Source organism: Ictalurus punctatus, chromosome 10 (assembly GCF_001660625.3).
Source record: "Ictalurus punctatus breed USDA103 chromosome 10, Coco_2.0, whole genome shotgun sequence".
Taxonomy (NCBI): domain Eukaryota; kingdom Metazoa; phylum Chordata; class Actinopteri; order Siluriformes; family Ictaluridae; genus Ictalurus; species Ictalurus punctatus.
Window position 1 is genome coordinate 4348550 of NC_030425.2, and position 23339 is coordinate 4371888.

The following is a 23339-nucleotide window of genomic DNA, read 5'->3' on the forward strand; positions in this document are numbered from 1 at the left end:
GATCACTGGATTGAAAGTCTCCAAACTGAGTAATTTTGGCCACTGCACACAAATCAGTAGTGTATAAAACAAAACGCTGAATTGTACCCTATTCACATTTTGAATTTGTCTGGGACCTCAGAAATAACTTGGTACAAAGCTAAGTTTCTGACAAGACAGTTTGTCTATTTCAGCTCACTTTTTAGCTAGAACTTGCTTGTTGAGCCACAACTTTGGAAACAGTCTCTTGATTAAACTTTTCCCTTTTTTTCTTTAAGTATTCGTAGGTTCTACCGATGTTTGTTGACGGATCAATGGATTCAATGTCTCCCAACTGAGTTGTTTTGGGCAATGCAAACAAAATCAGTACTGTATCAAACAAAAATCAGAAATGGTCCATGTACATGTTGATTGGAATTTTATTCTTAGAGCAAGCAGGAACCTGCCACCATCAGAGCTCCAGACTAACATTACCCCAGCCATGTTAGTCAGAATAAGCAAAAGTGGGCTCAACATCATGGACCAAAGAATTCAGCCTTGGCCCATGTTCACCTTCAACAGAATTAGCTCCGGAATCATCTTTACAAGAGATGTGAAATGGGATCACTGGATTGAAAGTCTCCAAACTGAGTAATTTTGGCCATTGCACACAAATCAGTAGTGTATAAAACAAAACGCTGAATTGTACCCTATTCAATTTGTCTGGGACCTCAGAAATAACTTGGTATAAAGCTAAGTTTCTGACAAGACAGTTTGTCTATTTCAGCTCACTTTTAAGCTAGAACTTGCTTGTTGAGCCACAACTTTGGAAACAGTCTCTTGATTAAACTTTTCCCTTCTTTTCTTTAAGTATTCGTAGGTTCTACCGATGTTTGTTGACGGATCAATGGATTCAATGTCTCCCAACTGAGTTGTTTTGGGCAATGCAAACAAAATCAGTACTGTATCAAACAAAAATCAGAAATGGTCCATGTACATGTTGACTGGAATTTTATTCTTAGAGCAAGCAGGAACCTGCCACCATCAGAGCTCCAGACTAACATTACCCCAGCCATGTTAGTCAGAATAAGCCAAAGTGGGCTCAACATCATGGACCAAAGAATTCAGCCTTGGCCCATGTTCACCTTCAACAGAATTAGCTCCAGAATCATCTTTACAAGAGATGTGAAATGGGATCACTGGATTGAAAGTCTCCAAACTGAGTAATTTTGGCCACTGCACACAAATCAGTAGTGTATAAAACAAAACACTGAATTGTACCCTATTCACATTTTCAATTTGTCTGGGACCTCAGAAATAACTTGGTACAAAGCTAAGTTTCTGACAAGACAGTTTGTCTATTTCAGCTCACTTTTTAGCTAGAACTTGCTTGTTGAGCGACAACTTTGGAAACAGTCTCTTGATTAAACTTTTCCCTTTTTTTCTATAAGTTTTCGTAGGTTCTACCGATGTTTGTTGACGGATCAATGGATTCAATGTCTCCCAACTGAGTTGTTTTGGGCAATGCAAACAAAATCAGTACTGTATCAAACAAAAATCAGATATGGTCCATGTACATGTTGATTGGAATTTTATTCTTAGAGCAAGCAGGAACCTGCCAGCATCAGAGCTCCAGTACCCCAGCCATGTTAGTCAGAAAAAGCAAATGTGGGCTCAACATCATGGACCAAAAAAGCTAAGCTTCTGACACGACAGTTTGTCTAGTTTCATAGAGGTACCTATGCTAACTCTTGTCAGGTTCCACTGAGATTTGAACTCAGATCACTGGATTCAAAGTCCAGAGTGCTAACCATTACACCATGGAACCAAGGTGTTTTGTTGATTGTATTCTTTTCCAGGCAATTACAGCCACATTCTGACCAAGCAGTAATTACATTGTCAGGCTTCTGGCAAGCAGCTACTACCTAAAAGGCCAGTGATTATGCCGCTGTTGTCAAGATACCAAGAGGAATGCCAAACCTGGGATTGCACCAGGGACCTTCAGATATTCAGTCTGAGGCTCTCCCAACTGAGCTATTTCAACTCACTTGTAAGCCAGAACTTACTTGTTGAGCCACAACTTTGGAAACACTCGCTTGATTAAACTTTTCCCTTTTTCCCTTTAAGTATTGGTAGGTTCTACCGATGTTTGTTGACGGATCAATGGATTCAATGTCTCCCAACTGAGTTGTTTTGGGCAATGCAAACAAAATCGGTACTGTATCAAACAAAAATAAGAAATGGTCCATGTACATCTTGATTGGAATTTTATTCTTAGAGCAAGCAGGAACCTGCCACCATCAGAGCTCCAGACTAACATTACCCCAGCCATGTTAGTCAGAATAAGCAAAAGTGGGCTCAACATGATGGACCAAAGAATTCAGCCTTCGCCCATGTTCACCTTCAACAGAATTAGCTGCAGAATCATCTTTACAAGAGATGTGAATTGGGATCACTGGATTGAAAGTCTCCAAACTGAGTAATTTTGGCCACTGCACACAAATCAGTAGTGTATAAAACAAAACGCTGAATTGTACCCTATTCACATTTTCAATTTGTCTGGGACCTCAGAAATAACTTGGTACAAAGCTAAGTTTTTGACAAGACAGTTTGTCTATTTCAGCTCACTTTTAAGCCAGAACTTACTTGTTGAGCCACAACTTTGGAAACACTCTCTTGATTAAACTTTTCCCTTTTTCCCTTTAAGCATTGGTAGGTTCTACCGATGTTTGTTGACGGATCAATGGATTCAATGTCTCCCAAATGAGTTGTTTTGGGCAATGCAAACAAAATCGGTACTGTATCAAACAAAAATCAGAAATGGTCCATGTACATCTTGATTGGAATTTTATTCTTAGAGCAAGCAGGAACCTGCCACCATCAGAGCTCCAGACTAACATTACCCCAGCCATGTTAGTCAGAATAAGCAAAAGTGGGCTCAACATCATGGACCAAAGAATTCAGCCTTGGCCCATGTTCACCTTCAACAGAATTAGCTCCAGAATCATCTTTACAAGAGATGTGAAATGGGATCACTGGATTGAAAGTCTCCAAACTGAGTAATTTTGGCCACTGCACACAAATCAGTAGTGTATAAAACAAAACGCTGAATTGTACCCTATTCACATTTTGAATTTGTCTGGGACCTCAGAAATAACTTGGTACAAAGCTAAGTTTCTGACAAGACAGTTTTTCTATTTCAGCTCACTTTTTAGCTAGAACTTGCTTGTTGAGCGACAACTTTGGAAACAGTCTCTTGATTAAACTTTTCCCTTTTTTTCTTTAAGTTTTCGTAGGTTCTACCGATGTTTGTTGACGGATCAATGGATTCAATGTCTCCCAACTGAGTTGTTTTGGGCAATGCAAACAAAATCAGTACTGTATCAAACAAAAATCAGAAATGGTCCATGTACATGTTGATTGGAATTTTATTCTTAGAGCAAGCAGGAACCTGCCAGCATCAGAGCTCCAGTACCCCAGCCATGTTAGTCAGAAAAAGCAAATGTGGGCTCAACATCATGGACCAAAAAAGCTAAGTTTCTGACACGACAGTTTGTCTAGTTTCATAGAGGTACCTATGCTAACTCTTGTCAGGTTCCACTGAGATTTGAACTCAGATCACTGGATTCAAAGTCCAGAGTGCTAACCATTACACCATGGAACCAAGGTGTTTTGTTGATTGTATTCTTTTCCAGGCAATTACAGCCACATTCTGACCAAGCAGTAATTACATTGTCAGGCTTCTGGCAAGCAGCTACTACCTAAAAGGCCAGTGATTATGCCGCTGTTGTCAAGATACCAGAGGAATGCCGAACCTGGGATTGCACCAGGGACCTTCAGATATTCAGTCTGAGGCTCTCCCAACTGAGCTATTTCAACTCACTTGTAAGCCAGAACTTACTTGTTGAGCCACAACTTTGGAAACACTCGCTTGATTAAACTTTTCCCTTTTTCCCTTTAAGTATTGGTAGGTTCTACCGATGTTTGTTGACGGATCAATGGATTCAATGTCTCCCAACTGAGTTGTTTTGGGCAATGCAAACAAAATCGGTACTGTATCAAACAAAAATCAGAAATGGTCCATGTACATCTTGATTGGAATTTTATTCTTAGAGCAAGCAGGAACCTGCCACCATCAGAGCTCCAGACTAACATTACCCCAGCCATGTTAGTCAGAATAAGCAAAAGTGGGCTCAACATGATGGACCAAAGAATTCAGCCTTGGCCCATGTTCACCTTCAACAGAATTAGCTGCAGAATCATCTTTACAAGAGATGAGAAATGGGATCACTGGATTGAAAGTCTCCAAACTGAGTAATTTTGGCCATTGCACACAAATCAGTAGTGTATAAAACAAAACGCTGAATTGTACCCTATTCAATTTGTCTGGGACCTCAGAAATAACTTGGTATTAAGCTAAGTTTCTGACAAGACAGTTTGTCTATTTCAGCTCACTTTTAAGCCAGAACTTACTTGTTGAGCCACAACTTTGGAAACACTCCCTTGATTAAACTTTTCCCTTTTTCCCTTTAAGTATTGGTAGGTTCTACCGATGTTTGTTGACGGATCAATGGATTCAATGTCTCCCAACTGAGTTGTTTTGGGCAATGCAAACAAAATCGGTACTGTATCAAACAAAAATCAGAAATGGTCCATGTACATCTTGATTGGAATTTTATTCTTAGAGCAAGCAGGAACCTGCCACCATCAGAACTCCAGACTAACATTACCCCAGCCATGTTAGTCAGAATAAGCAAAAGTGGGCTCAACATCATGGACCAAAGAAATCAGCCTTGGCCCATGTTCACCTACAACAGAATTAGCTCCAGAATAATCTTTACAAGAGATGTGAAATGGGATCACTGGATTGAAAGTCTCCAAACTGAGTAATTTGGGCCACTGCCCACAAAACAGTAGTGTATAAAACAAAACGCTGAATTGTACCCTATTCACATTTTCAATTTGTCTGGGACCTCAGAAATAACAGTACAAGGCTAAGTTTCTGACAAGACAGTTTGTCTATTTCAGTTCACTTTTTAGCTAGAACTTGCTTGTTGAGCCACAACTTTGGAAACAGTCTCTTGATTAAACTTTTCCCTTTTTTTCTTTAAGTATTCGTAGGTTCTACCGATGTTTGTTGACGGATCAATGGATTCAATGTCTCCCAACTGAGTTGTTTTGGGCAATGCAAACAAAATCAGTACTGTATCAAACAAAAATCAGAAATGGTCCATGTACATGTTGATTGGAATTTTATTCTTAGAGCAAGCAGGAACCTGCCACCATCAGAGCTCCAGACTAACTGTACCCCAGCCATGTTAGTCAGAATAAGCAAAAGTGGGCTCAACATCATGGACCAAAGAATTCAGCCTTGGCCCATGTTCACCTTCAACAGAATTAGCTCCAGAATCATCTTTACAAGAGATGTGAAATGGGATCACTGGATTGAAAGTCTCCAAACTGAGTAATTTTGGCCACTGCACACAAATCAGTAGTGTATAAAACAAAACGCTGAATTGTACCCTATTCACATTTTCAATTTGTCTGGGACCTCAGAAATAACTTGGTACAAAGCTAAGTTTCTGACAAGACAGTTTGTCTATTTCAGCTCACTTTTTAGCTAGAACTTGCTTGTTGAGCCACAACCTTGGAAACACTCGCTTGATTAAACTTTTCCCTTTTTCCCTTTAAGTATTGGTAGGTTCTACCGATGTTTGTTGACGGATCAATGGATTCAATGTCTCCCAACTGAGTTGTTTTGGGCAATGCAAACAAAATCGGTACTGTATCAAACAAAAATCAGAAATGGTCCATGTACATGTTGATTGGAATTTTATTCTTAGAGCAAGCAGGAACCTGCCACCATCAGAGCTCCAGACTAACACTACCCCAGCCATGTTAGTCAGAATAAGCAAAAGTGGGCTCAACATCATGGACCAAAGAATTCAGCCTTGGCCCATGTTCACCTTCAACAGAATTAGCTTCAGAATCATCTTTACAAGAGATGTGAAATGGGATCACTGGATTGAAAGTCTCCAAACTGAGTAATTTGGGCCACTGCACACAAAACAGTAGTGTATAAAACAAAACGCTGAATTGTACCCTATTCACATTTTCAATTTGTCTGGGACCTCAGAAATAACAGTACAAGGCTAAGTTTCTGACAAGACAGTTTGTCTATTTCAGTTCACTTTTTAGCTAGAACTTGCTTGTTGAGCCACAACTTTGGAAACAGTCTCTTGATTAAACTTTTCCCTTTTTTTCTTTAAGTATTCGTAGGTTCTACCGATGTTTGTTGACGGATCAATGGATTCAATGTCTCCCAACTGAGTTGTTTTGGGCAATGCAAACAAAATCAGTACTGTATCAAACAAAAATCAGAAATGGTCCATGTACATGTTGATTGGAATTTTATTCTTAGAGCAAGCAGGAACCTGCCACCATCAGAGCTCCAGACTAACTGTACCCCAGCCATGTTAGTCAGAATAAGCAAAAGTGGGCTCAACATCATGGACCAAAGAATTCAGCCTTGGCCCATGTTCACCTTCAACAGAATTAGCTCCAGAATCATCTTTACAAGAGATGTGAAATGGGATCACTGGATTGAAAGTCTCCAAACTGAGTAATTTTGGCCACTGCACACAAATCAGTAGTGTATAAAACAAAACGCTGAATTGTACCCTATTCACATTTTCAATTTGTCTGGGACCTCAGAAATAACTTGGTACAAAGCTAAGTTTCTGACAAGACAGTTTGTCTATTTCAGCTCACTTTTTAGCTAGAACTTGCTTGTTGAGCCACAACCTTGGAAACACTCGCTTGATTAAACTTTTCCCTTTTTCCCTTTAAGTATTGGTAGGTTCTACCGATGTTTGTTGACGGATCAATGGATTCAATGTCTTCCAACTGAGTTGTTTTGGGCATTGCAAACAAAATCAGTACTGTATCAAACAAAAATCAGAAATGGTCCATGTACATGTTGATTGGAATTTTATTCTTAGAGCAAGCAGGAACCTGCCACCATCAGAGCTCCAGACTAACAGTACCCCAGCCATGTTAGTCAGAATAAGCAAAAGTGGGCTCAACATCATGGACCAAAGAATTCAGCCTTGGCCCATGTTCACCTTCAACAGAATTAGCTTCAGAATCATCTTTACAAGAGATGTGAAATGGGATCACTGGATTGAAAGTCTCCAAACTGAGTAATTTGGGCCACTGCACACAAAACAGTAGTGTATAAAACAAAACACTGAATTGTACCCTATTCACATTTTCAATTTGTCTGGGACCTCAGAAATAACAGTACAAGGCTAAGTTTCTGACAAGACAGTTGGTCTATTTCAGTTCACTTTTTAGCTAGAACTTGCTTGTTGAGCCACAACTTTGGAAACAGTCTCTTGATTAAACTTTTCCCTTTTTTTCTTTAAGTATTCGTAGGTTCTACCGATGTTTGTTGACGGATCAATGGATTCAATGTCTCCCAACTGAGTTGTTTTGGGCAATGCAAACAAAATCAGTACTGTATCAAACAAAAATCAGAAATGGTCCATGTACATGTTGATTGGAATTTTATTCTTAGAGCAAGCAGGAACCTGCCACCATCAGAGCTCCAGACTAACTGTACCCCAGCCATGTTAGTCAGAATAAGCAAAAGTGGGCTCAACATCATGGACCAAAGAATTCAGCCTTGGCCCATGTTCACCTTCAACAGAATTAGCTCCAGAATCATCTTTACAAGAGATGTGAAATGGGATCACTGGATTGAAAGTCTCCAAACTGAGTAATTTTGGCCACTGCACACAAATCAGTAGTGTATAAAACAAAACGCTGAATTGTACCCTATTCACATTTTCAATTTGTCTGGGACCTCAGAAATAACTTGGTACAAAGCTAAGTTTCTGACAAGACAGTTTGTCTATTTCAGCTCACTTTTAAGCCAGAACTTACTTGTTGAGCCACAACTTTGGAAACACTCCCTTGATTAAACTTTTCCCTTTTTCCCTTTAAGTATTGGTAGGTTCTACCGATGTTTGTTGACGGATCAATGGATTCAATGTCTCCCAACTGAGTTGTTTTGGGCAATGCAAACAAAATCGGTACTGTATCAAACAAAAATCAGAAATGGTCCATGTACATCTTGATTGGAATTTTATTCTTAGAGCAAGCAGGAACCTGCCACCATCAGAGCTCCAGACTAACAGTACCCCAGCCATGTTAGTCAGAATAAGCAAAAGTGGGCTCAACATCATGGACCAAAGAATTCAGCCTTGGCCCATGTTCACCTTCAACAGAATTAGCTTCAGAATCATCTTTACAAGAGATGTGAAATGGGATCACTGGATTGAAAGTCTCCAAACTGAGTAATTTGGGCCACTGCACACAAAACAGTAGTGTATAAAACAAAACACTGAATTGTACCCTATTCACATTTTCAATTTGTCTGGGACCTCAGAAATAACAGTACAAGGCTAAGTTTCTGACAAGACAGTTTGTCTATTTCAGTTCACTTTTTAGCTAGAACTTGCTTGTTGAGCCACAACTTTGGAAACAGTCTCTTGATTAAACTTTTCCCTTTTTTTCTTTAAGTATTCGTAGGTTCTACCGATGTTTGTTGACGGATCAATGGATTCAATGTCTCCCAACTGAGTTGTTTTGGGCAATGCAAACAAAATCAGTACTGTATCAAACAAAAATCAGAAATGGTCCATGTACATGTTGATTGGAATTTTATTCTTAGAGCAAGCAGGAACCTGCCACCATCAGAGCTCCAGACTAACTGTACCCCAGCCATGTTAGTCAGAATAAGCAAAAGTGGGCTCAACATGATGGACCAAAGAATTCAGCCTTGGCCCATGTTCACCTTCAACAGAATTAGCTCCAGAATAATCTTTACAAGAGATGTGAAATGGGATCACTGGATTGAAAGTCTCCAAACTGAGTAATTTTGGCCACTGCACACAAAACAGTAGTGTATAAAACAAAACACTGAATTGTACCCTATTCACATTTTCAAATTTGTCTGGGACCTCAGAAATAACGGTACAAGGCTAAGTTTCTGACAAGACAGTTTGTCTATTTCAGCTCAATTTTTAGCTAGAACTTGCTTGTTGAGCCACAACTTTGGAAACAGTCCCTTGATCAAACTTTTCCCTTTTTTTCTTTAAGTATTCGTAGGTTCTACCGATGTTTGTTGACGGATCAATGGATTCAATGTCTCCCAACTGAGTTGTTTTGGGCAATGCAAACAAAATCAGTACTGTATCAAACAAAAATCAGAAATGGTCCATGTACATGTTGATTGGAATTTTATTCTTAGAGCAAGCAGGAACCTGCCACCATCAGAGCTCCAGACTAACTGTACCCCAGCCATGTTAGTCAGAATAAGCAAAAGTGGGCTCAACATCATGGACCAAAGAATTCAGCCTTGGCCCATGTTCACCTTCAACAGAATTAGCTCCAGAATCATCTTTACAAGAGATGTGAAATGGGATCACTGGATTGAAAGTCTCCAAACTGAGTAATTTTGGCCACTGCACACAAATCAGTAGTGTATAAAACAAAACGCTGAATTGTACCCTATTCAATTTGTCTGGGACCTCAGAAATAACTTGGTATAAAGCTAAGTTTCTGACAAGACAGTTTGTCTATTTCAGCTCACTTTTAAGCTAGAACTTGCTTGTTGAGCCACAACTTTGGAAACAGTCTCTTGATTAAACTTTTCCCTTTTTTTCTTTAAGTATTGGTAGGTTCTACCGATGTTTGTTGACGGATCCATGGATTCAATGTCTCCCAACTGAGTTGTTTTGGGCAATGCAAACAAAATCAGTACTGTATCAAACAAAAATCAGAAATGGTCCATGTACATGTTGATTGGAATTTTATTCTTAGAGCAAGCAGGAACCTGCCACCATCAGAGCTCCAGTACCCCAGCCATGTTAGTCAGAATAAGCAAATGTGGGCTCAACATCATGGACCAAAAAGCTAAGTTTCTGACAAGACAGTTTGTCTAGTTGCATAAAGGCACCTATGCTAACTCTTGTCAGGTTCCACTGAGATTTGAACTCAGATCACTGGATTCAGAGTCCAGAGAGCTAACCATTACACCATGGAACCAAGCTGTTTCACTGATTGTGTTTTTTTTCCAGGCAATTACAGCCACATACTGGCCAAGCAGCAATTTTGTTATCAGGCTTCTGGCAAGCAGCTATTACCTAAGCAGCTATGTACCAAGAACAATGCCGAAACCCGGGATTGAACCAGGGACCTTCAGATCTTCAGTCTGACGCTCTCCCAACTGAGCTATTTCGGCTCATTTTTAAGCTAGAACTTACTTGCTGAGCCACAACTTTGGAAACACTCACTTGATTAAAATTTTCCCTTTTTTCCTTTAAGTATTGGTAGGTTCTACCGATGTTTGTTGACGGATCAATGGATTCAATGTCTCCCAACTGAGTTGTTTTGGGCAATGCAAACAAAATCGGTACTGTATCAAACAAAAATCAGAAATGGTCCATGTACATCTTGATTGGAATTTTATTCTTAGAGCAAGCAGGAACCTGCCACCATCAGAGCTCCAGACTAACAGTACCCCAGCCATGTTAGTCAGAATAAGCAAAAGTGGGCTCAACATCATGGACCAAAGAATTCAGCCTTGGCCCATGTTCACCTTCAACAGAATTAGCTCCAGAATCATCTTTACAAGAGATGTGAAATGGGATCACTGGATTGAAAGTCTCCAAACTGAGTAATTTTGGCCATTGCACACAAATCAGTAGTGTATAAAACAAAACGCTGAATTGTACCCTATTCAATTTGTCTGGGACCTCAGAAATAACTTGGTATAAAGCTAAGTTTCTGACAAGACAGTTTGTCTATTTCAGCTCACTTTTAAGCTAGAACTTACTTGTTGAGCCACAACTTTGGAAACACTCCCTTGATTAAACTTTTCCCTTTTTCCCTTTAAGTATTGGTAGGTTCTACCGATGTTTGTTGACGGATCAATGGATTCAATGTCTCCCAACTGAGTTGTTTTGGGCAATGCAAACAAAATCGGTACTGTATCAAACAAAAATCAGAAATGGTCCATGTACATGTTGATTGGAATTTTATTCTTAGAGCAAGCAGGAACCTGCCACCATCAGAGCTCCAGTACCCCAGCCATGTTAGTCAGAATAAGCAAAAGTGGGCTCAACATCATGGACCAAAGAATTCAGCCTTGGCCCATGTTCACCTTCAACAGAATTAGCTCCAGAATCATCTTTACAAGAGATGTGAAATGGGATCACTGGATTGAAAGTCTCCAAACTGAGTAATTTTGGCCACTGCACACAAATCAGTAGTGTATAAAACAAAACACTGAATTGTACCCTATTCAATTTGTCCGGGACCTCAGAAATAACTTGGTATAAAGCTAAGTTTCTGACAAGACAGTTTGTCTATTTCAGCTCACTTTTAAGCTAGAACTTGCTTGTTGAGCCACAACTTTGGAAACAGTCTCTTGATTAAACTTTTCCCTTTTTTTCTTTAAGTATTCGTAGGTTCTACCGATGTTTGTTGACGGATCAATGGATTCAATGTCTCCCAACTGAGTTGTTTTGGGCAATGCAAACAAAATCAGTACTGTATCAAACAAAAATCAGAAATGGTCCATGTACATGTTGATTGGAATTTTATTCTTAGAGCAAGCAGGAACCTGCCACCATCAGAGCTCCAGACTAACAGTACCCCAGCCATGTTAGTCAGAATAAGCAAAAGTGGGCTCAACATCATGGACCAAAGAATTCAGCCTTGGCCCATGTTCACCTTCAACAGAATTAGCTCCAGAATCATCTTTACAAGAGATGTGAAATGGGATCACTGGATTGAAAGTCTCCAAACTGAGTAATTTTGGCCACTGCACACAAATCAGTAGTGTATAAAACAAAACACTGAATTGTACCCTATTCAATTTGTCCGGGACCTCAGAAATAACTTGGTATAAAGCTAAGTTTCTGACAAGACAGTTTGTCTATTTCAGCTCACTTTTAAGCTAGAACTTGCTTGTTGAGCCACAACTTTGGAAACAGTCTCTTGATTAAACTTTTCCCTTTTTTTCTTTAAGTATTGGTAGGTTCTACCGATGTTTGTTGACGGATCAATGGATTCAATGTCTCCCAACTGAGTTGTTTTGGGCAATGCAAACAAAATCAGTACTGTATCAAACAAAAATCAGAAATGGTCCATGTACATGTTGATTGGAATTTTATTCTTAGAGCAAGCAGGAACCTGCCACCATCAGAGCTCCAGACTAACAGTACCCCAGCCATGTTAGTCAGAATAAGCAAAAGTGGGCTCAACATCATGGACCAAAGAATTCAGCCTTGGCCCATGTTCACCTTCAACAGAATTAGCTCCAGAATCATCTTTACAAGAGATGTGAAATGGGATCACTGGATTGAAAGTCTCCAAACTGAGTAATTTTGGCCACTGCACACAAATCAGTAGTGTATAAAACAAAAACGCTGAATTGTACCCTATTCAATTTGTCTGGGACCTCAGAAATAACTTGGTATAAAGCTAAGTTTCTGACAAGACAGTTTGTCTATTTCAGCTCACTTTTAAGCTAGAACTTGCTTGTTGAGCCACAACTTTGGAAACAGTCTCTTGATTAAACTTTTCCCTTTTTTTCTTTAAGTATTGGTAGGTTCTACCGATGTTTGTTGACGGATCCATGGATTCAATGTCTCCCAACTGAGTTGTTTTGGGCAATGCAAACAAAATCAGTACTGTATCAAACAAAAATCAGAAATGGTCCATGTACATGTTGATTGGAATTTTATTCTTAGAGCAAGCAGGAACCTGCCACCATCAGAGCTCCAGTACCCCAGCCATGTTAGTCAGAATAAGCAAATGTGGGCTCAACATCATGGACCAAAAAAGCTAAGTTTCTGACAAGACAGTTTGTCTAGTTGCATAAAGGCACCTATGCTAACTCTTGTCAGGTTCCACTGAGATTTGAACTCAGATCACTGGATTCAGAGTCCAGAGTGCTAACCATTACACCATGGAACCAAGCTGTTTCACTGATTGTGTTTTTTTTCCAGGCAATTACAGCCACATACTGGCCAAGCAGCAATTTTGTTATCAGGCTTCTGGCAAGCAGCTACTACCTAAAAGGCCAGTGATTATGCCGCTGTCATCAAGATACCAAGAACAATGCCGAAACCCGGGATTGAACCAGGGACCTTCAGATCTTCAGTCTGACGCTCTCCCAACTGAGCTATTTCGGCTCATTTTTAAGCTAGCACTTACTTGCTGAGCCACAACTTTGGAAACACTCACTTGATTAAACTTTTCCCTTTTTTCCTTTAAGTATTGGTAGGTTCTACCGATGTTTGTTGACGGATCAATGGATTCAATGTCTCCCAACTGAGTTGTTTTGGGCAATGCAAACAAAATCGGTACTGTATCAAACAAAAATCAGAAATGGTCCATGTACATGTTGATTGGAATTTTATTCTTAGAGCAAGCAGGAACCTGCCACCATCAGAGCTCCAGACTAACAGTACCCCAGCCATGTTAGTCAGAATAAGCAAAAGTGGGCTCAACATCATGGACCAAAGAATTCAGCCTTGGCCCATGTTCACCTTCAACAGAATTAGCTCCAGAATCATCTTTACAAGAGATGTGAAATGGGATCACTGGATTGAAAGTCTCCAAACTGAGTAATTTTGGCCATTGCACACAAATCAGTAGTGTATAAAACAAAATGCTGAATTGTACCCTATTCAATTTGTCCGGGACCTCAGAAATAACTTGGTATAAAGCTAAGTTTCTGACAAGACAGTTTGTCTATTTCAGCTCACTTTTAAGCTAGAACTTACTTGTTGAGCCACAACTTTGGAAACACTCCCTTGATTAAACTTTTCCCTTTTTCCCTTTAAGTATTGGTAGGTTCTACCGATGTTTGTTGACGGATCCATGGATTCAATGTCTCCCAACTGAGTTGTTTTGGGCAATGCAAACAAAATCGGTACTGTATCAAACAAAAATCAGAAATGGTCCATGTACATCTTGATTGGAATTTTATTCTTAGAGCAAGCAGGAACCTGCCACCATCAGAGCTCCAGACTAACAGTACCCCAGCCATGTTAGTCAGAATAAGCAAAAGTGGGCTCAACATCATGGACCAAAGAATTCAGCTTGGCCCATGTTCACCTTCAACAGAATTAGCTACAGAATCATCTTTACAAGAGATGTGAAATGGGATCACTGGATTGAAAGTCTCCAAACTGAGTAATTTTGGCCATTGCACACAAATCAGTAGTGTATAAAACAAAACGCTGAATTGTACCCTATTCAATTTGTCTGGGACCTCAGAAATAACTTGGTATAAAGCTAAGTTTCTGACAAGACAGTTTGTCTATTTCAGCTCACTTTTTAGCTAGAACTTGCTTGTTGAGCCACAACCTTGGAAACACTCGCTTGATTAAACTTTTCCCTTTTTCCCTTTAAGTATTGGTAGGTTCTACCGATGTTTGTTGACGGATCAATGGATTCAATGTCTCCCAACTGAGTTGTTTTGGGCAATGCAAACAAAATCGGTACTGTATCAAACAAAAATCAGAAATGGTCCATGTACATCTTGATTGGAATTTTATTCTTAGAGCAAGCAGGAACCTGCCACCATCAGAGCTCCAGACTAACAGTACCCCAGCCATGTTAGTCAGAATAAGCAAAAGTGGGCTCAACATCATGGACCAAAGAATTCAGCTTGGCCCATGTTCACCTTCAACAGAATTAGCTACAGAATCATCTTTACAAGAGATGTGAAATGGGATCACTGGATTGAAAGTCTCCAAACTGAGTAATTTTGGCCATTGCACACAAATCAGTAGTGTATAAAACAAAACGCTGAATTGTACCCTATTCAATTTGTCTGGGACCTCAGAAATAACTTGGTATAAAGCTAAGTTTCTGACAAGACAGTTTGTCTATTTCAGCTCACTTTTAAGCTAGAACTTACTTGTTGAGCCACAACTTTGGAAACACTCCCTTGATTAAACTTTTCCCTTTTTCCCTTTAAGTATTGGTAGGTTCTACCGATGTTTGTTGACGGATCCATGGATTCAATGTCTCCCAACTGAGTTGTTTTGGGCAATGCAAACAAAATCGGTACTGTATCAAACAAAAATCAGAAATGGTCCATGTACATCTTGATTGGAATTTTATTCTTAGAGCAAGCAGGAACCTGCCACCATCAGAGCTCCAGACTAACAGTACCCCAGCCATGTTAGTCAGAATAAGCAAAAGTGGGCTCAACATCATGGACCAAAGAATTCAGCTTGGCCCATGTTCACCTTCAACAGAATTAGCTACAGAATCATCTTTACAAGAGATGTGAAATGGGATCACTGGATTGAAAGTCTCCAAACTGAGTAATTTTGGCCATTGCACACAAATCAGTAGTGTATAAAACAAAACGCTGAATTGTACCCTATTCAATTTGTCTGGGACCTCAGAAATAACTTGGTATAAAGCTAAGTTTCTGACAAGACAGTTTGTCTATTTCAGCTCACTTTTAAGCTAGAACTTACTTGTTGAGCCACAACTTTGGAAACACTCCCTTGATTAAACTTTTCCCTTTTTCCCTTTAAGTATTGGTAGGTTTTACCGATGTTTGTTGACGGATCAATGGATTCAATGTCTCCCAACTGAGTTGTTTTGGCAATGCAAACAAAATCGGTACTGTATCAAACAAAAATCAGAAATGGTCCATGTACATCTTGATTGGAATTTTATTCTTAGAGCAAGCAGGAACCTGCCACCATCAGAGCTCCAGACTAACAGTACCCCAGCCATGTTAGTCAGAATAAGCAAAAGTGGGCTCAACATCATGGACCAAAGAATTCAGCTTGGCCCATGTTCACCTTCAACAGAATTAGCTACAGAATCATCTTTACAAGAGATGTGAAATGGGATCACTGGATTGAAAGTCTCCAAACTGAGTAATTTTGGCCATTGCACACAAATCAGTAGTGTATAAAACAAAACGCTGAATTGTACCCTATTCAATTTGTCTGGGACCTCAGAAATAACTTGGTATAAAGCTAAGTTTCTGACAAGACAGTTTGTCTATTTCAGCTCACTTTTAAGCTAGAACTTACTTGTTGAGCCACAACTTTGGAAACACTCCCTTGATTAAACTTTTCCCTTTTTCCCTTTAAGTATTGGTAGGTTCTACCGATGTTTGTTGACGGATCAATGGATTCAATGTCTCCCAACTGAGTTGTTTTGGGCAATGCAAACAAAATCGGTACTGTATCAAACAAAAATCAGAAATGGTCCATGTACATCTTGATTGGAATTTTATTCTTAGAGCAAGCAGGAACCTGCCACCATCAGAACTCCAGTACCCCAGCCATGTTAGTCAGAATAAGCAAAAGTGGGCTCAACATCATGGACCAAAGAATTCAGCCTTGGCCCATGTTCACCTTCAACAGAATTAGCTCCAGAATCATCTTTACAAGAGATGTGAAATGGGATCACTGGATTGAAAGTCTCGAAACTGAGTAATTTTGGCCACTGCACACAAATCTGTAGTGTATAAAACAAAACGCTGAATTGTACCCTGTTCACATTTTCAATTTGTCTGGGACCTCAGAAATAACTTGGTCCAAAGCTAAGTTTCTGACAAGACAGTTTGTCTATTTCAGCTCACTTTTTAGCTAGAACTTGCTTGTTGAGCCACAACTTTGGAAACAGTCTCTTGGTTAAACTTTTCCCTTTTTTTCTTTAAGTATTGGTAGTTTCTACCGATGTTTGTTGACGGATCAATGGATTCAATGTCTCCCAAATGAGTTGTTTTGGGCAATGCAAACAAAATCAGTACTGTATCAAACAAAAATCAGAAATGGTCCATGTACATCTTGATTGGAATTTTATTCTTAGAGCAAGCAGGAACCTGCCACCATCAGAGCTCCAGACTAACATTACCCCAGCCATGTTAGTCAGAATAAGCAAAAGTGGGCTCAACATCATGGACCAAAGAATTCAGCCTTGGCCCATGTTCACCTTCAACAGAATTACCTACAGAATCATCTTTACAAGAGATGTGAAATGGGATCACTGGATTGAAAGTCTCCAAACTGAGTAATTTTGGCCATTGCACACAAATCAGTAGTGTATAAAACAAAACGCTGAATTGTACCCTATTCAATTTGTCTGGGACCTCAGAAATAACTTGGTATAAAGCTAAGTTTCTGACAAGACAGTTTGTCTATTTCAGCTCACTTTTAAGCTAGAACTTACTTGTTGAGCCACAACTTTGGAAACACTCCCTTGATTAAACTTTTCCCTTTTTCCCTTTAAGTATTGGTAGGTTCTACCGATGTTTGTTGACGGATCAATGGATTCAATGTCTCCCAACTGAGTTGTTTTGGGCAATGCAAACAAAATCGGTACTGTATCAAACAAAAATCAGAAATGGTCCATGTACATCTTGATTGGAATTTTATTCTTAGAGCAAGCAGGAACCTGCCACCATCAGAACTCCAGTACCCCAGCCATGTTAGTCAGAATAAGCAAAAGTGGGCTCAACATCATGGACCAAAGAATTCAGCCTTGGCCCATGTTCACCTTCAACAGAATTAGCTGCAGAATCATCTTTACAAGAGATGTGAAATGGGATCACTGGATTGAAAGTCTCCAAACTGAGTAATTTTGGCCACTGCACACAAATCTGTAGTGTATAAAACAAAACGCTGAATTGTACCCTGTTCACATTTTCAATTTGTCTGGGACCTCAGAAATAACTTGGTACAAGGCTAATTTTCTGCCAAGACAGTTTGTCTATTTCAGCTCACTTTTTAGCTAGAACTTGCTTGTTGAGCCACAACTTTGGAAACAGTCTCTTGATTAAACTTTTCCCTTTTTTTCTTTAAGTATTCGTAGGTTCTACCGATGTTTGTTGACGGATCAATGGATTCAATGTCTCCCAACTGAGTTGTTTTGGGCAATGCAAACAAAATCAGTACCGTATCAAACAAAAATCAGAAATGGTCCATGTACATGTTGATTGGAATTTTATTCTTAGAGCAAGCAGGAACCTGCCACCATCAGAGCTCCAGACTAACATTACCCCAGCCATGTTAGTCAGAATAAGCAAATGTGGGCTCAACATCATGGACCAAAGAATTCAGCCTTGGCCCATGTTCACCTTCAACAGAATTAGCTCCAGAATCATCTTTACAAGAGATGTGAAATGGGATCACTGGATTGAAAGTCTCCAAACTGAGTAATTTTGGCCATTGCACACAAATCAGTAGTGTATAAAACAAAACGCTGAATTGTACCCTATTCAATTTGTCTGGGACCTCAGAAATAACTTGGTATAAAGCTAAGTTTCTGACAAGACAGTTTGTCTATTTCAGCTCACTTTTAAGCTAGAACTTGCTTGTTGAGCCACAACTTTGGAAACAGTCTCTTGATTAAACTTTTCCCTTTTTTTCTTTAAGTATTCGTAGGTTCTACCGATGTTTGTTGACGGATCAATGGATTCAATGTCTCCCAACTGAGTTGTTTTGGGCAATGCAAACAAAATCAGTACCGTATCAAACAAAAATCAGAAATGGTCCATGTACATGTTGATCGGAATTTTATTCTTAGAGCAAGCAGGAACCTGCCACCATCAGAGCTCCAGACTAACAGTACCCCAGCCATGTTAGTCAGAATGAGCAAAAGTGGGCTCAGCATTATGGACCAAAGAATTCAGCCTTGGCCCATGTTCACCTTCAACAGAATTAGCCCCAGAATCATCTTTACAAGAGATGTGAAATGGGATCACTGGATTGAAAGTCTCCAAACTGAGTAATTTTGGCCACTGCACACAAATCAGTAGTGTATAAAACAAAACGCTGAATTGTACCCTATTCACATTTTGAATTTGTCTGGGACCTCAGAAATAACTTGGTACAAAGCTAAGTTTCTGACAAGACAGTTTTTCTATTTCAGCTCACTTTTTAGCTAGAACTTGCTTGTTGAGCGACAACTTTGGAAACAGTCTCTTGATTAAACTTTTCCCTTTTTTTCTTTAAGTTTTCGTAGGTTCTACCGATGTTTGTTGACGGATCAATGGATTCAATGTCTCCCAACTGAGTTGTTTTGGGCAATGCAAACAAAATCAGTACTGTATCAAACAAAAATCAGAAATGGTCCATGTACATGTTGATTGGAATTTTATTCTTAGAGCAAGCAGGAACCTGCCAGCATCAGAGCTCCAGTACCCCAGCCATGTTAGTCAGAAAAAGCAAATGTGGGCTCAACATCATGGACCAAAGAAGCTAAGTTTCTGACACAACAGTTTGTCTAGTTTCATAGAGGTACCTATGCTAACTCTTGTCAGGTTCCACTGAGATTTGAACTCAGATCACTGGATTCAAAGTCCAGAGTGCTAACCATTACACCATGGAACCAAGGTGTTTTGTTGATTGTATTCTTTTCCAGGCAATTACAGCCACATTCTGACCAAGCAGTAATTACATTGTCAGGCTTCTGGCAAGCAGCTACTACCTAAAAGGCCAGTGATTATGCCGCTGTTGTCAAGATACCAGAGGAATGCCGAACCTGGGATTGCACCAGGGACCTTCAGATATTCAGTCTGAGGCTCTCCCAACTGAGCTATTTCAACTCACTTGTAAGCCAGAACTTACTTGTTGAGCCACAACTTTGGAAACACTCGCTTGATTAAACTTTTCCCTTTTTCCCTTTAAGTATTGGTAGGTTCTACCGATGTTTGTTGACGGATCAATGGATTCAATGTCTCCCAACTGAGTTGTTTTGGGCAATGCAAACAAAATCGGTACTGTATCAAACAAAAATCAGAAATGGTCCATGTACATCTTGATTGGAATTTTATTCTTAGAGCAAGCAGGAACCTGCCACCATCAGAGCTCCAGACTAACATTACCCCAGCCATGTTAGTCAGAATAAGCAAAAGTGGGCTCAACATGATGGACCAAAGAATTCAGCCTTGGCCCATGTTCACCTTCAACAGAATTAGCTGCAGAATCATCTTTACAAGAGATGAGAAATGGGATCACTGGATTGAAAGTCTCCAAACTGAGTAATTTTGGCCATTGCACACAAATCAGTAGTGTATAAAACAAAACGCTGAATTGTACCCTATTCAATTTGTCTGGGACCTCAGAAATAACTTGGTATTAAGCTAAGTTTCTGACAAGACAGTTTGTCTATTTCAGCTCACTTTTAAGCCAGAACTTACTTGTTGAGCCACAACTTTGGAAACACTCCCTTGATTAAACTTTTCCCTTTTTCCCTTTAAGTATTGGTAGGTTCTACCGATGTTTGTTGACGGATCAATGGATTCAATGTCTCCCAACTGAGTTGTTTTGGGCAATGCAAACAAAATCGGTACTGTATCAAACAAAAATCAGAAATGGTCCATGTACATCTTGATTGGAATTTTATTCTTAGAGCAAGCAGGAACCTGCCACCATCAGAACTCCAGACTAACATTACCCCAGCCATGTTAGTCAGAATAAGCAAAAGTGGGCTCAACATCATGGACCAAAGAAATCAGCCTTGGCCCATGTTCACCTACAACAGAATTAGCTCCAGAATAATCTTTACAAGAGATGTGAAATGGGATCACTGGATTGAAAGTCTCCAAACTGAGTAATTTGGGCCACTGCCCACAAAACAGTAGTGTATAAAACAAAACGCTGAATTGTACCCTATTCACATTTTCAATTTGTCTGGGACCTCAGAAATAACAGTACAAGGCTAAGTTTCTGACAAGACAGTTTGTCTATTTCAGTTCACTTTTTAGCTAGAACTTGCTTGTTGAGCCACAACTTTGGAAACAGTCTCTTGATTAAACTTTTCCCTTTTTTTCTTTAAGTATTCGTAGGTTCTACCGATGTTTGTTGACGGATCAATGGATTCAATGTCTCCCAACTGAGTTGTTTTGGGCAATGCAAACAAAATCAGTACTGTATCAAACAAAAATCAGAAATGGTCCATGTACATGTTGATTGGAATTTTATTCTTAGAGCAAGCAGGAACCTGCCACCATCAGAGCTCCAGACTAACTGTACCCCAGCCATGTTAGTCAGAATAAGCAAAAGTGGGCTCAACATCATGGACCAAAGAATTCAGCCTTGGCCCATGTTCACCTTCAACAGAATTAGCTCCAGAATCATCTTTACAAGAGATGTGAAATGGGATCACTGGATTGAAAGTCTCCAAACTGAGTAATTTTGGCCACTGCACACAAATCAGTAGTGTATAAAACAAAACGCTGAATTGTACCCTATTCACATTTTCAATTTGTCTGGGACCTCAGAAATAACTTGGTACAAAGCTAAGTTTCTGACAAGACAGTTTGTCTATTTCAGCTCACTTTTTAGCTAGAACTTGCTTGTTGAGCCACAACCTTGGAAACACTCGCTTGATTAAACTTTTCCCTTTTTCCCTTTAAGTATTGGTAGGTTCTACCGATGTTTGTTGACGGATCAATGGATTCAATGTCTCCCAACTGAGTTGTTTTGGGCAATGCAAACAAAATCGGTACTGTATCAAACAAAAATCAGAAATGGTCCATGTACATGTTGATTGGAATTTTATTCTTAGAGCAAGCAGGAACCTGCCACCATCAGAGCTCCAGACTAACACTACCCCAGCCATGTTAGTCAGAATAAGCAAAAGTGGGCTCAACATCATGGACCAAAGAATTCAGCCTTGGCCCATGTTCACCTTCAACAGAATTAGCTTCAGAATCATCTTTACAAGAGATGTGAAATGGGATCACTGGATTGAAAGTCTCCAAACTGAGTAATTTGGGCCACTGCACACAAAACAGTAGTGTATAAAACAAAACGCTGAATTGTACCCTATTCACATTTTCAATTTGTCTGGGACCTCAGAAATAACAGTACAAGGCTAAGTTTCTGACAAGACAGTTTGTCTATTTCAGTTCACTTTTTAGCTAGAACTTGCTTGTTGAGCCACAACTTTGGAAACAGTCTCTTGATTAAACTTTTCCCTTTTTTTCTTTAAGTATTCGTAGGTTCTACCGATGTTTGTTGACGGATCAATGGATTCAATGTCTCCCAACTGAGTTGTTTTGGGCAATGCAAACAAAATCAGTACTGTATCAAACAAAAATCAGAAATGGTCCATGTACATGTTGATTGGAATTTTATTCTTAGAGCAAGCAGGAACCTGCCACCATCAGAGCTCCAGACTAACTGTACCCCAGCCATGTTAGTCAGAATAAGCAAAAGTGGGCTCAACATCATGGACCAAAGAATTCAGCCTTGGCCCATGTTCACCTTCAACAGAATTAGCTCCAGAATCATCTTTACAAGAGATGTGAAATGGGATCACTGGATTGAAAGTCTCCAAACTGAGTAATTTTGGCCACTGCACACAAATCAGTAGTGTATAAAACAAAACGCTGAATTGTACCCTATTCACATTTTCAATTTGTCTGGGACCTCAGAAATAACTTGGTACAAAGCTAAGTTTCTGACAAGACAGTTTGTCTATTTCAGCTCACTTTTTAGCTAGAACTTGCTTGTTGAGCCACAACCTTGGAAACACTCGCTTGATTAAACTTTTCCCTTTTTCCCTTTAAGTATTGGTAGGTTCTACCGATGTTTGTTGACGGATCAATGGATTCAATGTCTTCCAACTGAGTTGTTTTGGGCAATGCAAACAAAATCGGTACTGTATCAAACAAAAATCAGAAATGGTCCATGTACATCTTGATTGGAATTTTATTCTTAGAGCAAGCAGGAACCTGCCACCATCAGAGCTCCAGACTAACAGTACCCCAGCCATGTTAGTCAGAATAAGCAAAAGTGGGCTCAACATCATGGACCAAAGAATTCAGCCTTGGCCCATGTTCACCTTCAACAGAATTAGCTTCAGAATCATCTTTACAAGAGATGTGAAATGGGATCACTGGATTGAAAGTCTCCAAACTGAGTAATTTGGGCCACTGCACACAAAACAGTAGTGTATAAAACAAAACACTGAATTGTACCCTATTCACATTTTCAATTTGTCTGGGACCTCAGAAATAACAGTACAAGGCTAAGTTTCTGACAAGACAGTTTGTCTATTTCAGTTCACTTTTTAGCTAGAACTTGCTTGTTGAGCCACAACTTTGGAAACAGTCTCTTGATTAAACTTTTCCCTTTTTTTCTTTAAGTATTCGTAGGTTCTACCGATGTTTGTTGACGGATCAATGGATTCAATGTCTCCCAACTGAGTTGTTTTGGGCAATGCAAACAAAATCAGTACTGTATCAAACAAAAATCAGAAATGGTCCATGTACATGTTGATTGGAATTTTATTCTTAGAGCAAGCAGGAACCT

General features: G+C 39.6%; 7 non-coding genes across 7 annotated transcripts; all 7 read right to left on the bottom strand.

The window, feature by feature from the left end:
• Positions 1–1714: 1714 nt before the first annotated feature.
• trnaq-uug (transfer RNA glutamine (anticodon UUG)) lies at positions 1715–1786 on the bottom strand. The gene has a single exon. It is a non-coding gene; the product is annotated as a tRNA-Gln (tRNA).
• Positions 1787–3550: 1764 nt separating this feature from the next.
• trnaq-uug (transfer RNA glutamine (anticodon UUG)) lies at positions 3551–3622 on the bottom strand. The gene has a single exon. It is a non-coding gene; the product is annotated as a tRNA-Gln (tRNA).
• A 6377-nt stretch (positions 3623–9999) lies between these two features.
• Positions 10000–10071, bottom strand: trnaq-cug (transfer RNA glutamine (anticodon CUG)). Its single transcript has one exon. It is a non-coding gene; the product is annotated as a tRNA-Gln (tRNA).
• Positions 10072–10194: 123 nt separating this feature from the next.
• trnaf-gaa (transfer RNA phenylalanine (anticodon GAA)) lies at positions 10195–10267 on the bottom strand. The gene has a single exon. It is a non-coding gene; the product is annotated as a tRNA-Phe (tRNA).
• Positions 10268–12936: 2669 nt separating this feature from the next.
• On the bottom strand, positions 12937–13008 carry trnaq-cug (transfer RNA glutamine (anticodon CUG)). Its single transcript has one exon. It is a non-coding gene; the product is annotated as a tRNA-Gln (tRNA).
• A 145-nt stretch (positions 13009–13153) lies between these two features.
• trnaf-gaa (transfer RNA phenylalanine (anticodon GAA)) lies at positions 13154–13226 on the bottom strand. Its single transcript has one exon. It is a non-coding gene; the product is annotated as a tRNA-Phe (tRNA).
• A 6111-nt stretch (positions 13227–19337) lies between these two features.
• trnaq-uug (transfer RNA glutamine (anticodon UUG)) lies at positions 19338–19409 on the bottom strand. The gene has a single exon. It is a non-coding gene; the product is annotated as a tRNA-Gln (tRNA).
• Positions 19410–23339: the final 3930 nt, after the last annotated feature.